The following is an 18215-nucleotide window of genomic DNA, read 5'->3' as shown; positions in this document are numbered from 1 at the left end:
TCAAAAAGAAAATCAGGCAACAGACCCTTTTGGATACCAAAGGGCTCAGCAGCAGCCTCCCACTTGGCTCACCCAAGCTGGTTCTTCCCCAGCCTATTGCCAAAACACCTGAATGATACCATTTCTACCCAAAAAGGGTGGCAAAGCTGCTGGAAAGTTCAGTTGTGTGAGTTATATTTGGGCTTGATTCACAAAGGACTGGTCACCAGGATTGAGAGGCCTTTACTAAAAGCAATTACACGGATTAATTACCCAAAGAAAATCTTCTTTCTCTCTTTCTATGTAGTTATGGAGGAGAAAGCATATTCTTGTTACATGTTTTATTTACTAAAATTCAGTAATATGAAGCTATATAGCATCTATTTCTGTTTACCGAGTGGTAAATAATGTCCCATTGCAGCTGCACTTACTTATCTTTGAAGCTGAGATGCATCACTCCAGACAGGTAAAAGCAGAAGGAGAAGGGTATCTGATGTGGTAACCTGGAAGTGTGGTGTCAGGTGCTTGACCATTGAATTATTAGGACAGACAGCATCATCATGACGTGGGACATCATAAGGAGGGTGGCTTCATATACTTTGTGTCATGGTTTTAGTCTTTCAGTCTATTTTTATGTTTCTTTCTCACCTCTATATCATCTGGAATTCTTTGTGGAAAGAAAAAAAGAGTGCCATGCTCGTGAATATCATTATTCTGGTATGCTTTTCATTGGAGAAACCTAGGGGTTAGCATCAAAAGTGTTTTTAAAGACAGCATGATAGGCCAAAAGACGCAGAAATACTACTCCTTTTTCTTCCTGCAAGCGAGGAGTGAGTGGGAAAGAAAAGGAGACAGAGCCTCCAGCTAGGAAATAAATATTGCACTGGGTACAGGGTCACTGCGAGGTTAATCAACCTCCTCCTCATCAGCGACAAGGGTATTGAAGAGAAACATGTTTTGACCAAGCAGCTCCATGGTGTGTGCCTGAGGCTGCTCAGCTAAGCCTTGCTCCGTGCATGGAGCCTGCGGCAAATCACAGCTTAGCCCTTGGAGCAGGTCTTCGCTGTTGTCTGGTAGTATCATGTCCCATACATACTCTGTTTTACTGAAAGCCAGAGTTAACATGTAGGTCATCTGAATAAACACGCTAGCCATACTTGAAATCTTGTGGACATCACTTCCTCCACCACCCATAACTGAAAGATTAGATGATGTCCAAAATGCTGATGCATGCAAGGAGAACAGCATGCTAATGCCATTTAATTTCAGGTACTGATCTCCCTTCCTTTGCTTCTCCATGCATACCTCCTGGTGTGTGATTCAGTTTTGCTGAGTTTAGATGTCTAATATTTAATTGTCTAAATGTAATCTACTTTTTTTGTCCTTTAGTGGAGAGAAATAGGCATGTTTAGCTGCTGATTCATCTACCTGTCTTAGAGTCCTGTCTTACACAGGGATGATTTGCTTGTCTCCCACCATTCACAGAAGACAGGGCCTGAACAGCTAACTTCTGAACTTTTAGAGGCTTAATGTTAAATGATATTAATCAATGTCTAAGTGCTTACGTGTGAACTATTTGACCATGGATCATAGAGTGGAACAAGTTTTATTAGGAGAAATAAAATTCATGTGCAAGTTAAAATGGCTTTTATGTTGAGTTTTGATCACATATTTGCGCAATATACCTTTCTATTAAAAATTTTAAAAGGCCTTTTCGGTGTACCAGTGCATGTGTTCATGTACAGAAGAAAATTAAGGTGTTTTAGTGGAGGTAACTAGCTGTTGTAGCTGCATAAAGGTGACAAACTTTCAGGCATGCCTTTAGATTTGTGTGTGTATATGTGTATATATATATATATATGAGCACATGTAAAAGAGTCAAAACGGAAACACAGAAACCTATCAGTCTTGTGATGGTGTAAATCTAAAGTTCAAGTACACATTTGGTGTTGTTTAATGGTATGCTGTAACATTTAACGGTTGGACTCGGTGATCCGGTGGGTCTCTTCCAACCTGGTTATTCTGTGATTCTGTGATTACAAGCAGTCCTCTCAAAATCTCTCCTTTTTATATAATTACATACATGTACATACTCATACTACAGAATATGTAATAGTAGTTCTGAATTAAGTTTTGTTTCACATATTACCCATATGACATAGTAGATGAATAGATAGACATACACTTGTGCATATCTATGGTTGAGTGTTCCATACGCCTATATGCAATATAATTGCTAGTACGTCAGACCTGTATGAATTGGCCCATCCTTCATTACTTGCTCATGCTAATTTGCAACCAGAAAACAGCCTTGACGTTTTTGCTGAGGATATCTTGATCTAAGATGGTGAAAGACATTGTAATCAGCTCTAAACCCCTTTCTATTCATTTTGCCAATGGTGTTTACAAGAAAACTGGAAAGATCACACGCTTCTCCATTATGTTGCCACGGAACATGCCACCAAACCTCAGCAAGGTGCAAGCTTAAAAGCAGCCCAGGTGTTCAGAGTGAGATTAACCACTTTTAGGACTGTCCTGTTCCTGGACTGACACAGTGATGACATCACACTGGACAAATTGAAAACAGCTGAGGGTTGAGCTTCATCAATGCAGGAAAAATACAAGTAAAATAAGAGTGTGCTAGTCATAGACTAATTTATTTGGAATATGTGCCCAAATCTTGTGGATTTAAAACATTCCTTTCTATCATGTTTATTTTATGAAGAAACTGTGTTGTGACAAATCAGCTGCTGTTAAGAAAAATAAATTAATTGATCATTTAGATTTAAATCTGTACTTCGATAAAAAAATACTATCTGTACTATAGACTGTTTACCTCTTTTCATGTAATAACATAGGCAGTCATTAATGTTTAAGTCATAAATAATAACAATAAAAAGTAAATCAGCTGTTTTCTCAGCTGTAACTCTCAGGTTCTATCTAATTTACTTTTGAAAATGCATCTCAGGGCCAAATGTTGCCTTTACGTGTATTTGTCTCTGAAGTCAAGGGAAATTGTATGTGTAGATCTGAGCTTAAAATCTGGATCAGTGTAATGGTTGTGGTTTTTTCTTCTACCCTGTTCACATAAATCCCATCTGTGGACCTGAGCCAAAAACTGAAATCAAAGGAAGTTTGTAATGACTTCAATGGATTTTAGGATAGAACTAAATTATGATAAAATGCTTTTAACTGAAAACAAAAAAGTGGCCATTCTTCAAAGCCAAGCCAAATCTTTTCTTGAGGAATAGCTGGGTTTGATGTATTCAGAGTCTTCAAAATAATTTGTAGAGAAAAGAGTGGAATTGCTGAAATTTACAAAAAAAAGCTCTACTTTTCCACTTATCTTCATGTTTTATTAGAAATATTGACTACAATAAAAGTAATACTGCTTACATAGGTTTTTAAAGCAAACATTTCCTTATTATCAAACTAAAACCATCAAAGTATCTGAGCTAATTGTTCCTTTGTTTTCTTTCAAAAATTGTGTGAAATTTGAAGTTTTCATCCTCATACCCAATGGCATTTTTTTAAGGATGAAGAAAATTTCAATGGATGAAGCTGGAGTTAACTCCAGCTGGAGGCCGGTCACAAGCGGTGATCCCCAGGGCTCGGTGCTTGCTATCTTCATCAATGGCCTGGATGAAGGCATTGAGTGCACCCTTAGCAAGTTTGGGGACGATACTAAGCTGGGTGGAAGCGTGGATCTGCTGGAGGGTAGGGAGGCTCTGCAAAGGGATCTGAACAGGCTGGACCACTTGGCTGAGTCCAATGGCATGAGGTTTAACAAGGCCAAGTGCCGGGTCCTGCACTTGGGGCACAACAACCCTATGCAGTGCTACAGACTAGGAGCAGTCTGACTAGAAAGCTGCCTGGAGGAGAGGGACCTGGGGGTGTTGGTTGGCAGCCGACTGAACATGAGCCAGCAGTGTGCCCAGGTGGCCAAGAAGGCCAATGGCATCTTGGCTTGTATCAGAAACGGCGTGACCAGCAGGTCCAGGGAGGTTATTCTCCCTCTGTACTCGGCACTGGTGAGACCACTCCTCGAATCCTGTGTTCAGTTCTGGGCCCCTCACCACAAGAAGGATGTTGAGGCTCTGGAACGAGTCCAGAGAAGAGCAACGAAGCTGGTGAAGGGGCTGGAGAGCAAGTCTTACGAGGAGCGGCTGAGGGAACTGGGGTTGTTTAGCCTTGGGAAGAGGAGGCTGAGGGGAAACCTTACTGCTCTCTACAACTTCCTGAAAGGAGGTTGTAGAGAGGAGAGACCTGGCCTCTTCTCCCAAGTGGCAGGGGACAGGACAAGAGGGAATGGCCTCAAGCTGCGCCGGGGAAGGTTCACACTGGGTATCAGGAAAAATATTTTCACAGAAAGGTTTATTGGGCACTGGAACAAGCTGCCCAGGGAGGTGGTAGAGTCACCATCCGTGGAGGTTTTTAAAAGACTGGTGGACGAGGTGCTCAGGGGCATGGTTTAGTGGCAGATAGGAATGGTTGAACTTGATGATCCAAGAGGTCTTTTCCAACCTGGTGATTCTACAATTCTATGATTCTAAGCAACTTGCTTGTGAAGAACTCTGCTTGGGTTCAGGCCTTTAGCAGTAGAATGACTGTGGAACGAATTCCTACCTACTGGTAATACCAGCAGCAATTTCCTTTGTACTGAGTTCAGCGCACTGAAATGAGTCAGAGCTTTCTCAACAGTACCCGTTGCTTGTTGTGCTTAAAGAAAAATGAAGTAAAAATAAAACTAATCTATTTGCCTCTCTCCGGCCCTGCAAAGCCCCTCCAGCTAACATATTTACTGTCACTAGGGGAAAGAAGCATTGATATCTTGAATCTGTCAGCTCTCTCTGCCTGTTTGCTAATGAGTCTTAACATTCAGCTGTAAAGTGTCATTCTGATGGACAGACCTTCCAGTCTTCTCACTGCATTACAGACTAAATGTTGTCTGAAATACCTCAACAGAACGCTGATAAAGTGATTACTGAGGAATGCTCTGTTGCTGTACAAGAATCCCTATTCTTTATAGAAATGCATCAACAAACAGTTTTAGGCTATATCTCATTAAACTGAAATGAGACGTTGTCTTGAGCGATAGAAGTTCAATCTGAAACAACTAGAGGAATGACAGTTATTCTTAAACACAGATATTTTTGCAACAAGTCTTAATTTGCATGAACATAATGGTCATTTGTGGACTTCAAAAAGACAAAAAAAGAAACAAAAGGGGAGAAAAGTCTGGTGGAACTGAGAAGGAATTGCAATAATCAGAAATATCTTCCATAGTGTTTTAACTCCTAGAGACAAACCTTTGAGTTAGATATAATCATGCACACTAAGATGCACTGATCTTATTTTGGGTAGGCCTAGAGGTATGCATTTTTGTTCTGTACAGTATTTCAAATTCAAACTTAGGAGGATATAAAATGTTCAGACAGATGATCAACTTATATTTCATTGGATGAACCTCATTGACGTGCTACACATACACTCTTGGCCCGTGACTTACCAGAAACAATAGGATATTCAGTCTCATATACAAAAAGAGAAGTAGAACTTTAGTCACATTACTTGGCAATTCTCTAATTTACTCTAGACAATTACTTACTGCACAATAAGATCATGCAAAGGTTTGAATTTGGTATGGTATTCTATTTGTATATTCATTGAAATCTATTCAAGTGGTATGGAGACCAATTATCTGTAGGACATGAACAACACAGAGGAGTTATTTTGCGAACAATTTCATAATGTGGGCTAATGTCATGCAACTGCACTTTATATCCAGTTTAGGAATGGGCATTTGCCATTTTCTAGGGCATTTTCAAAACCTATTATTTAACAGATATCTAATGATGATGGGTACAGGGAAATACATGAAAAAAGGAAAGGAAGTATTTATGTTTATTGCCGAAGTCAACTTACAACTTTTAAAATCAGGCCTACAAACATCTCTTTGTATGATATAAAACCTGATAAATCCAGGGAATCCACTGGGTCAGGTCTTTTAAGAGATATCTATGCTATATTCAGGAAGTTGTTACAACCTAGCCTTGTACTCTACAACATGAAAAAGCAAGGAGAGATACTTTAATCTTCTGACTAGTTGTAATGTTGACACTGTAGTAACCTGATAGGAATGGGGAACAAGACTGCTACAACTTGAGTCCTGAAAAGAAGAGTTAGCAGACTTTATGTGAATGCTAGAATGTTTGAGACAATGTATGCAGGAACAGACTTGCTATCAAGTAATCACAAAAAATGAGGCTAATTATTCATCTGAGAGTGCTGAGAAATTTTGAAATGAGGAAAAACAGTGCCTGAAATTTTCTCAACTAGGACAACAAGACCATATATTTATGGTGTTAACTCCAATCTTTGCTTTAGCTAAAAAGAGTGAAGCTGGTACAGTAAATGAGAAGTACTCTGAAAACCTTTAGTATAATTTATGTGTGTAAAAGTTTGTATTTCATGGTTCCATTCAAATCCATTTCTCAACAGTGCAAAAAATGCTAGAACAAATAGCATTATCAGTTGCAATAACGTACTTGGCTTAGATGAAGACTGAGACTGAAGCAATATTTGAAATCTAGCTCTGGCGTTCCTATGCTGACAATACTGTGGTTTTTACATGCATTATTTTCAAAATCAGGATATACAGACAAATAAGATGCTTGCTAAATAAGGTCATACACTCTTATTTATCAAACGTGTATTGGCTGTGTCTCAGGTCTCTGTATACATTTACACTATCAAATAACTTAGTCCTCAATTCATTCCTGGGTCCATATTCCCTCACAGTCCATGTTGCATAAATCTTCATTTGCTGCCAGGCCATTCTCTGTAGTGAAGCAAGTGGTTCTTGTGAAACAAAACCCCACTATGGTGTGATAAAGATGAGACTATATTAGGTCTGTCTCCCTCTGCCTCCTCCAACAACATCCTTGCAGGCTTTGCAGTCTCAAACACCTCGCTGTGCCATCATGCCACAGCCTTTGACAAACAACATCTCATGATAAAAGAACAAAACCCCAGGAGATTATGAAGCAGATCTCAAATCATATTGGCTACTTTTATGTATTTTTTCCCTTTCTCTCTCACTCTTTATATATGTAACTGTGTTTAAGGGCTATGAGAGTACTCAGAGACAGCTGTATACTACATCAGAAGTGCTGAGCTTTCTCTAAAAGGAGTTACACTTGAGAAGTGCAGATGCAATCATTCTGCATCACATAGTGAATATGCCTGCGTCACACGACACAGCACTTTGCAGAAATACCTCAGCTGACTCTTAAAACCTCCTGTTTTGACAGAAGAATGGGGAGTTAGAGAGGTTAATTGTTCCTTAGCTTAGCTTTTTAGTAAAAATGATCTACCTTTTCATTCTGAAAAGTAGGAAAAATGGGAGAGGGAAGATCAAGTTTTCTTACTTCTCTCTATTTTTCTTCCCATCAGATATCCCAGCTATCACCTCCACTGCAAGATTTTCCTTAAAACGGCTAGCAAAGCAAAATGGGAGATACAAATGAGGACTGTACACCTTACCATAAGAAGTCCACTAATTAATAAGGGACATAGCAGTTACTGAAGAGTGTTTCAAATTTTCCAGAGCAAAACTATTTCACTAATATTCCTATAATCATAGACAAAGTGAAAAGCTTTATATTTGGGGAAAAAAAAATTAACTGCCAGGTTCACATGCAGGAAAAAAAACCAAATTTGAGAACATTATGTACTAAGAGTGAAAAATGTAGATGAAAGTTGTGCCCGTAGACATCATTACACCTACTGATTTAGGAATAATTGCCTACGCGTAGGAAGGGTTGCATTTTGATAGCTTGCCCGGAGTACACACTGGTGATCCCGTGTGTCTCTGAATTGAATAATTTGTCTCTGAAGATAATACTTTCAGAAGCAATGAGTCAATCCACCTTTCCTGGCACTGTTCTCCTTTTCCTTTTTATTTTTTCTTTCTTTTTGTTTGTTTGTTGTTTTTTGGTTTGGGGGTGGTTTTTTTTGTTGTTGTTGTTGTTGTTTGGATAATGCTCCCCTACCTGTATGTGTTGTGCCAGTGCTGGATATCTAACATTTATGGGAGTAAGATATTTATTAGGTAGTAAAACTGGGTGAGCAAAGTACAGAACTGTAACAGAAGTGTAAACAAAAACTTTGAGAATGAGTGTTCCCAGTGGACTGCATTTAATTCAAGGCCTAATTTGCAATTAAAATACTAATCATTGCTCATCTTTTTACTGAAGAAAGGTTCAGCTTGACAAACACATTCATCTGTGTCAGCGTGGATTAATTTGACCAAACAGTGATGTTTCTGATGTAGATGTTTCCATCTGCTAGAGGCTGAAATTTTATTAGATCAGTTGTTGTAGCCGGGAAAAGAAGACTTTGGACCTACAATGTCTTTTTCAAATCAGAAAGATTGAAAAGTCCAGAAGTTTTTCTACTTTTACCAACACTACTAATTGTTCACATAGAAGGTATTACCTCTGCCTACAAACTTTGCTTCACCTTTGTCCTTAAACAATGAAGGTTACAGCAATATCTGAGCTAGTCACCACTTTACAGTCAGTGGAGACAAAGAAGAACTTCTAAGGAACAAGATGCTTTTGGTCTTTTTCGCATATCCACAAAATTATGAGATTAATATTTTACTTATATTTCTTTATTTTTCTTAGTTGATATCATGAGAAGATGAGGATGACCAACTCAGATAGAAACGTCACAAGTTAATTGGTATCAATCCTATGTGATACATCTACACTGTAATGTACATCTGAGCTATCTTAAATTCTAGAAGTAGTGCAGCTACTGTAAAATGGAATCCAGAGCAAATTAATTTATTCCATGAAATCAGATCTTGTATTGCTAACATGAAGAATGTGAACTTCCTAATCAGCATGGCCTGCTAAAAACAATAATTTAAAGTGCTGAAGGTTGTTGTGGAAATAACAGACTAATGTGATGTGCTTTGTGACTTGGAATAAGGAAGATCTGAAAAAAAAAATATAAAAAGAGCTTTTTTATTCTGTGCCAGCTGTATTGAATGCAGTGAATATCTAAAACTCTTCTCTATGAGTCATCTTCTCTTGAAAACGCTTCCTCTTCTCCGTCATTTATCACAAGATAACAGTGAAAGGAACTCCTGTGTTCAAAGGGCTTTCAGGTTACTAAGGGTTGATGAGCAACAATTTTAGTTCACTTTTGCACACAGAAATACTGTATTTTTTATTACGTTTGTTATTTTGAATACTAGCTATTTATTTGTACATACCAAAAGGCAGGTAAGTGTTCTGCATTCATAGGGCTGGTAGAAAAAAAGGCAAATCATTTCATTGCCAGTCTAGGACTTTGAGAAGTCAAGGTTCCTTTTCCAACAGGGCTTCCTGGGCACATAGCTTAGGCCTGTTTTTCAAAGGTATTCAGGCATTGCTCCAGTCAGTGTTGCAATGATTTTGTAATCTGTCAAAGCTGTTACATGAACTAATAGCTCTAAGTTAAGACAGAACTGTTTAAGCAGAAAATCAGAAGTTTTTCACTAGGCTAATTAACTCTTGTTAGTAACAAATTTATATATATAGATTAGATATTAGGAGGAAATTTTTTCCTGTGAGAGTGGTGAGGCAGTGGCACAGGTTGCCCAGAGAAGTGTGGATGCCCCGTCCCTGGAGGTGTTCCAGGCCAGGTTGGATGAGGCTTTGAGCAACCTGATCCAGTGGAAACTGTCCCTGTCCATGAGGGCTGGAACTGGATGATCTTTATGGTCCATTTGAGCCCAAATCCTTCTATGATTTTATGATTCTATATATGCATAGGACAAATTCCCCAGATCCCCAAGTGGTGAGAAGTCTTTCTGAAGGATGTCTCTACTTTATGTTACATGTTATGTGATATGTGCTAAAAAAATTCCATTGTGTTTCCAGGCTTATGCAATGAAGAAGGCCACACTAGCTGTTGGTGTCTCTTTGAGCTTCAGGATCTTCTTACCTTAATTTCTCTGTCATGTGACTGCTATTACCTCCCTGCTTCTAGAAAGTACCTATGTGGTCCTATGTTTACGTCTGACAACTTTTGAGGCGTTAATCCTCATTAAGAACCTTATGCAACATAGAGGTATTGCGCCAACAAACAGCTGTGGCTTGTCTTTAAGGTGTATTTAGGTTTTGCTCAAATTCAATGGCTCAATGTTTCCCTGACAAGGGATGTGTCTGTACTCCAAGCTGATGCAGGAGCAGAGGTTCTTGGCCAAGTTAACAGGCATGTGGAAGTTTCTCAGAAAGCATCCCCCAAATATGATGGTGCACCCAGCTTGTGGGAGAGTGAAGCTGATGTCTCTTCCTTGCTAGTCATTCCTGATCTGGGAACTCTGAGATTCGGAGAGGAGCTGGGAGCTGCACACTACAAGGCCTAAGCAACCCTGCATCCTGATTGCCTCTGAAGGGCACCTAAATTTCAAATCAGCCTCTTCTACAATAGCTCATAACGAGCTCCAGGGGATTGTTTAGAGACCTATTGGAAGCCAACGTCAGGTGGTTGAGTATTGCTGTGCTATGGAGCAGCCCTGATGCTTGTGCAGCAAAGACTGAGCAGTGCTTTGAGGTTGTGGGCATGGCTTTAGTCTGATTTTATATGGCATATTTTCTAAACCATAGATCACTCTAGCATGAATCCTCACCAGATTTTCAACATGCACTTCAGTGAGGGCAACAAGACTAGATATTGGAAACATGACTTTCCAATGTCACAAACAGCAACAATGCAACCGGCCAACTCCAGCTTAAAAAAAATCTGCTTGTGTACCTGAGTAATGTCTTAATTTGCTTTTGCAACAACATGTATTAGGAACCATATTTAGGTGGTTCCGGACATTGACCTCTGTGTTCCTGTCAGTGTCACTGCTGTCTGGATTGCAGTCACCTAGTAAAGGTGCCAGATGTTTTTTGCTTTTTTTTTCTTTTTTCAACTTCCCTATGGTTGTATGACAATTAATGTTGTTAGATCAAATCTAGCCCTCTGTTGCACTTGAGTTCAAAGATTTTGAAACCAAGGCAAGGTGTATATTTTAACTTAGGCACATGCCTAATTGCCCACGGATACAGTTACTTAATGACTGTAAATTTAACACAAGAATCAGAGCTCAGTTTTGTTCCCGTTTACCTAAATGTGCCCACCTTCTCTTTCTCTATTGTAATATCAACATCCAAGGAGATACATGGGAGTCTATGTAAGTCTGTTGCTTATAAGTCACATTCCTAAGGCAAGGTAATAAACCTGTGTATGTATAAATATTAGTGCACCCTTCACACAGTTTACCTGACCCACTTGGGATTTCATCAACAACATACTCGGAAGGGCAAAACACTGTTATTGAAGCTGTAGTTTGAGGATACAGTAGCCATGGGGCAATGCCAAGTTAAAAAACTTGGCTCTTCTGTTCGCTACATTCCTGCACTGCTCTCATCCCAGAGCAGAGATTCCATCACTTACGCTGACACAAATGCTCTTAGAGCTACAGCATGGATTGCTGAAATGTTTTGGGTTAAGGAAAACCTCTGATAAAATGGGGTTCAGAGCCCAGCCTTTCTAACAATTTTGCTGGCAAAGCAGAGAGGACCTGGCACTGCAGCACTGGGAGGAGAGAGGAGGAGAGAGAGGAGGAGTAAATAGCTGGAGCTGGGTGGGGTGGGAATTCTTGAAACTGGCACTGCCACTGAGTCTGTCCGCTTACGGACTACAGCCAGAGATTCAAGGATGAAAGCACCTTGGAAAACAGTAGAGTAACCAGTTTGCAAGCCTTTTTTTTTTTTTTTTTCTGCTGCATTGCTTATCCTCCTCTGCTCATTCTTAGGAAAAGTGATGGGTGCTCTAACACCTTCCGAGGGTTTTGCATGTGAAGTGTTTTCTCTGGTTCAGTTTGTGGCAATGACTCACAAAACTGAGTTTCCTCACTGCTCTTTGTCCTGCTTTTACTGGTAAAGCTGTAATGCAGATCAATGTGCATGCTGGCATGTGGGGAACAAGGCAGATGATAATTTTTTTCTCCCAGTTTCCTGCTCAATTTTGTAAAGTGATAGTTCCAGTTAGTCTCTAAAGGCATAATATAAGCTTTTTGTAAAGGCTTTATTGTTCTGACATTAATGTTCTATTTTCTGTATAGTGAAAACAGCTGTCTTAAGCTGGGATTCAATATTGTTCAAAAACCTTAAAACCCCTTTAGGTAAGAAAAAATGTGACTTTGCCCGTTTTATGAAGTTGTGATGGTTTGAGATTTTTATCTCTTTATTGGTACTGAACATCACAAGCTAATCAAATAATACCTGAGTACTTAGCTTGCAAAGTATTATTTTTTAATTTTCCAGATGATATTCTGGTTTTAAGTAGCTTTTCACATAACTGAGTTGTCATCACTTGCAAACAAGGATTGAAGTTACAGATCAAGTTTGGACATGTGGCTTTATACAAGGTCTCACAAAGATCCTGGGAGACTGAAGTATTTCTGAAAGACTGTTTTGACTTTCACCCATACTTAAGTATATTTATTCATGTCAGGGATTTTGTCAGTGGTCTGAACCATTTTATCAACTCTATAGACTGTCTGCTTTCATACACATGCAGCAACTATGCAGGTACGGGAAACTACACGGATTTGGCCTTCACATCTGCCTTCAACAGTTTTCATCTTATCTCAAAGATAAGGAGTTTTCCTCATAAAATGATCAGGTAGAATCAAATTGACCAGATATTAAGCAATTGCTGTAGATACACTAATCTTTATTAGTTCATTGTGGAGTGACTAAGATTTTGAAAGAGATCCTTGTACCATTGAAACTGAGCAGCAAATAAATTAAATTTAAAAAATATGGAAGACATAAATTCTTGTGTGTGTGAAAGCATGAGAGAGCTAAGGAAGTATTTGCATTACATTTATTATTCAACAAGGACCTACATCTGTTTCCCGTTTACACTGATTATTGACACATCTGGCTATTTGGCCTTAGGAACTACAAGTTGCTGTTGTGGCATTATTCTCTGAATCAACTTTTTAGACCACCCGGAAAATAATAGAGCAAGTGCTGTGAGAAGATTGTGTTATTTGTAATAAGATTACCTTTTGGCATCTAGATATGCTGTACAAATGGGATTCTGTCATCTTCTGTTTTATAAATTATGATTTTGCATTTTTCACACCTGTGGGGAAAATAAGGTTGTAGCCAAAGGACTTACTATTTGACAAAGATAAATCAGGATGGCCTGATAAAGTTTAGAGTAGATGGTAGATACAGTAGTAATCATTTGCCTTACATGGAAAAATACCTTTGTTTCAGTAGAAACAAAACACAGCTAAAGTCGCAGAACTGAGAAAGATGTTTCTTTAACCTATGGTGAGACATGTTTTTTTTCTGATTAATACCCCACTGTTAGAAGTGAATACTGTCCAAGTCCCTGACCCTTCAGGCAATTTTTTTTCTGTAATAAACAGTTACGTTTTCTCCATCAGTGGTTTTAAAGCAGTAATCTAGTCCAAGAGTCTAAAAGACAGGTATTGTGTAGTATATGGTGAAGAGTTTGAACAGCCGAAGGATAAGAGCATAGGACAGAAGGGACCACCTAGATTAACAAGCCTAGTCCTTTCCAATTTCATGCAAAAGATAGGATAGTCCTGAAGGACTCAGAACATCTACTCCAAACACCCCCTCAAACCACAGGCCACAAAACACTTCCATTACCCTGTCACGGATTTAAGGCACAGTAGTAAAAGACCGACAGCTACAGTTTAATGTACCACAGGAAGGAACATGATGAAATGCTTATTTGTTTTATTACAAATACTTCTAAACTAGAGTAATTTGTTGTTTTTAAATAATAGTCAAGATAATCTATATGGCCACACGAAGCCAAAATGCAGCTTCACTTGCTATGTTGAATTACATGTGGAATTAATTTGACCTTCTGCATAAAACTAGCACAAGCCTTGGAGATGCTTAGAATGAAGATATATAGGAAACAATTTGCTGCTTTTTGATGAATTGCAGGATTATAAATGTTTTTGTGTGCTTTCCCTGAGAAAGTTTAGAGAGCTTCAACAGTTATTTCCATTCCTTCAGGTCAAAGAAGCAGTTTTTAATGTGAATTATTGAATTTTTAATTCTTTTAATAGCTAAAGAATGTAAAGTACAGATGGAAAGGCAGCATAATCACTGGAAGGCAAAAGCAGAGAATGAATACTGTATTCTTTGCAGTGCTAAAATATGCTCTGCTATTCTCTTTAGGCTTGCTTTTTGTCCTCTTCAACACTGTGTCCCCAGGAGTGTTTTGATTTCTTTTATTTTTCCCTAGGAGAATCTGAGGGCAAACTTTGTGGTTGAGAATTGGCAACTCTTGCCAGGTATGCTACCATACAGATGGTCAAATCATTTACTGCCTTGCCACTTCTTCTGCTCACTTCATGGCACTGATGATAATGTCTTGTCCTAGATGCCTGGAAAACATAAGTGTCTGCAATTGGAGAGAGCATACTCAGTTAGGAAATGATTGCACTAGTGCAAAGTATGTCAGCAATTAAGCATATGGAAGAATGATGCAAAACAAACATGTAAAACCAGAGACTACTCAGAGTGATTTTTTTTTTCATGTGCATTTAGTGGACTTAAGACTTCTGCAAGACCTTTGAAAAGTGATTTAGACTTAGTTGCATAATGCCTGTTTTGAACATTATCTTTGCCTTGTCTACAGAGCTTCTGCCCAGTGCTAAGGGAATAAGTCAAAGTACTTAATTTAAGCGTTTAGGCAACTTAGTCAGACAAGTAAGAAAGTTAGGCATCTTGAAAGGGTGATTCAGTTTCCCACACACTGAGAAATAACTTGCCTGGAGCTCTGAGGCCTTACAGTTAGGGCATCTTGCAGGGAGCAGGGCGATGCCTGGTTACCCTCCCAGAGCTGTTTATGCAGTCTGCATGAGATAGACATGGAATTTAGTAAAAAGAAGAGCCTCTAGGGTCAGGACCTGAACTAGGTCTCCCTTCCCAGCTGAGTGACCTAATCAAGAGGATCCTGACTTGTTTGTTGTTCTCCTTCAAGCAGGAGATGATCCATCTTAATCTGGATATCACTTAAAAACCAAAGCTTTAGCATGAGGGAAGTAGAATGACTTGCTGAATCTATTCTACAGCACGAGGTACAGGGCACAGCTCTGGAAAGGAGCAATATGGTTGACTACCCTCAAGCTAAAAAGCTTCAGGCATCCAAATTTCCTGCATCCTTCATGAGTGCTTAAATCAGTAAACTCTTAGGCAGAGGGCAGGCTGTGTTTGGAAAAGCAAGCTCTGCCTTTGTGAATGCTTAATCTCTGATTTGGTATAGCAGCCTGAAACCTGTGTAATTAGGAGCCCCTCTCCCCAAATCTTTGGTTAGATGCCTAAGCCCTGGAGAAGGGACAGGTCAATGCTGACTTCAGCTGCCTGGATCCCAACCATTTTCTTGTCAGAAGGAAGTCTAATTTATTCAGTGCAAGCATCACATTTGCATTAATCAACTCGGAAGTCAAGCAAGCTTCTCTAAATCCCTTGGGAATAGTTATTTTCTTATACGGACTGTGTCCAAATACCTACGAGGCTCAGTTTCCATTCATGGAGGCACAAACTATTGAGGTACTAAGGTTCTAGAAGATGATGAGATTTTCAGGATGTATGAAAATATTTCCTTAAAATTGGTACCTAGGCTATTAAACTACTCAGATGCTTTAGAACATTTTTTGTTTAGATACAGTCCCTTAAAGATTCAAGTGTGACATAATGTGCAGTAAGAGGAGATCGACTTTCCTCTTTGCAGGCTATTTTGATGACGCTCCTCTGGGTGCCACCAAGTATGTGCTCTACTTTGTCCTTTGGCTAATAAAGCTAAAGATAACAACTGAGAAGTTAACTTTTTCAGTCTGATGGCAAAAGTTTGGAGTAGTTGTAACACATTTCAGGACACAGTTATCCTAATGAGATCAGTATCCCAAAACTGCTTTAATGAGGACACAATAAACTGTTGGGAATAGAAGCTTCAAACAGAAATTCAAAATCTTACATGGTTCCTGTAAATAGGATCCATCTCTTCTCCTCTGAATTCAGCTCCTGCAGCGTGCTGTTAACCATCTGGTATCTTCCAGGAAAGGAAAAATGTAAACTACATCTGTCCTTTGCATGGCATAGGGGAAAAAAAAAGGAGCTATGTTCACAAAAATAAAGAACAGACTCATTTAAACTTTGGTGAAAGCTTTGTGTTTCTTAACTGTTAAAGGCATGCACATAGTAAAAATTCTCTTTGAATTATTCTTACATACAATTCATTTTTGTGTACTCCACTGATTTACATGTATATATGCAAACCTGCAGTCTCACTAAAAAGAACATCCTGGATAAAACTATTTGAAATGTGCAGTTGTTCACTTGTGTTTGTGCAACTTCTAGTGTACACGATTCAGTGTACGATTTTCTACTGAAACTTGTAGCACATCTTGGGGGGTCTTGTGGCTTCCATGCCAGCAATAGTCCCAGATGCAAATGTAAAAAAATTAATGGTGTAAGGATAGTAGTTCATTGATGATGAATAGGTGCAGTGTGTACGGAGAATGGATCGGATTTATAAAAAACTGTAGAGAATTCAGTATGTAATGGGACCTTAGAGTTTCAGTCAGTAAAAGAAGGAAACTCAATAATGTATTTTTTTTTTATCCTGCATGTTTTCTAAGTTCCTCCACCACTTCTTTTTGCCTAAGAATTGCCTTTCAGAAAGCTGAATACCACATCGCTCCTTTTCATTTGTCATTAGCTTTGTCTGAAAATTCTATGCCTTATTACCAACATTTGGTTTACCCTAGAAAGCATTTGTTTTACATCATCACACCGTAGATATCTATGAGTGTCTTCACTATAATGTCCATTTTTAAAATATCATCTTTAGAGTCATCCTAGTGTGTGAGAGGACTCTGCTCAAAACTCTAGCCTGTCCAACACTGACTTAGATGTTGTGCTCTGAGGGACAGAGGACTTGTCAATGACCTCCTGAATCCACTTGGCTAAGTGGCTTGTAGTTCTAGTGCTCAGACAGGGAGCAAGAAGGAAACTGAGCCCCAACTAGAAGACTGGAAAGTAAGTGGCTAAGAAAGCAATGCTGCCTCAGTGCAGCTGCCGCCACTGGAGCGGTGGTAGGTTTCCACCTACCTCAGCAGTACTGGCTGAGCTGAAGTGTTTAAAGGGATCAGAGGGGGAGACACATATGATGAACATATCGCATGGAGGGTGGTGGAATGAGTGGGAAGATACAGCATGCGCTGTAGGAGAGGAAGATAGTAAATCTGTGCTTTCGTAATCACATTTGACTAGACAGTCAGAGTGGGATTCGTTTGACAAAAAGTAGATGTTTTCATCTGAACCACTCTCACTCTGTGCCTTTCACAGGCAGTGGAGAGAGCTGAGTCTTTTAAAAAAATAATAGTTTGTGTTTTTGCAGCTTTATTGGTTAAGAAAGAAGAGTTACTTTTCCACATAATGCAAAGCTTTTGCCTAATCCCTAAAGAAAGGATTTATTACTACTTTGGCAGGGAGCTGTGCTGGAAACTCTTCCTGCTTCGGTTCCCTGGACAATGTCCTCCCCTGAAATATGGTCTGACTGTTCTGAACAGTGCACTGCAAATTCACACATGGGGATATTGACATCTAGCTTCAGCATATGGGATACAGATAGTCCTTGATTGCTGAACAGCTGTGCTGCTTTGAAAAGAAACAATTGCCTTTGAAGAATATGGGATATAGAGTAGGCCTTGTCCTACCCCACACATCCTGCTGACATATCTTTTTCTAAATTACAAATCTGTTTATTGAATTTCCACAGTATAAAAACACCAGAATTTATAAGAGACTAGAGTAGGTGGTGATGTTGTCAGATACACCATCAAACAATCAATTGACAACACATGTTAGGAATCAGTCCATTACAATTGGCCAAGAACAATGGCAAAATGGACTAAGAACAAACAAGCACAAAAGGAGGGACTAGGGAAGCACTGAAGGTTCAAAAAATGTCCTCATTGATTTTGCATGTAAAAAACCACTTTGATGAAGAAACCAAGAGTTTTTGCAACAATCTCAGGAACTTTAATATAGTGAGCTCATTTACACAGTAAGAGTGCTGCTATAAGCTGAACATCAGCTGTCACGTTTGTCAAGAAACGATCCTCC

This window comes from Phaenicophaeus curvirostris, chromosome 1, assembly GCF_032191515.1.
Source record: "Phaenicophaeus curvirostris isolate KB17595 chromosome 1, BPBGC_Pcur_1.0, whole genome shotgun sequence".
Lineage (NCBI taxonomy): Eukaryota > Metazoa > Chordata > Aves > Cuculiformes > Cuculidae > Phaenicophaeus > Phaenicophaeus curvirostris.
Note: the sequence above shows the minus strand (reverse complement) of the source record.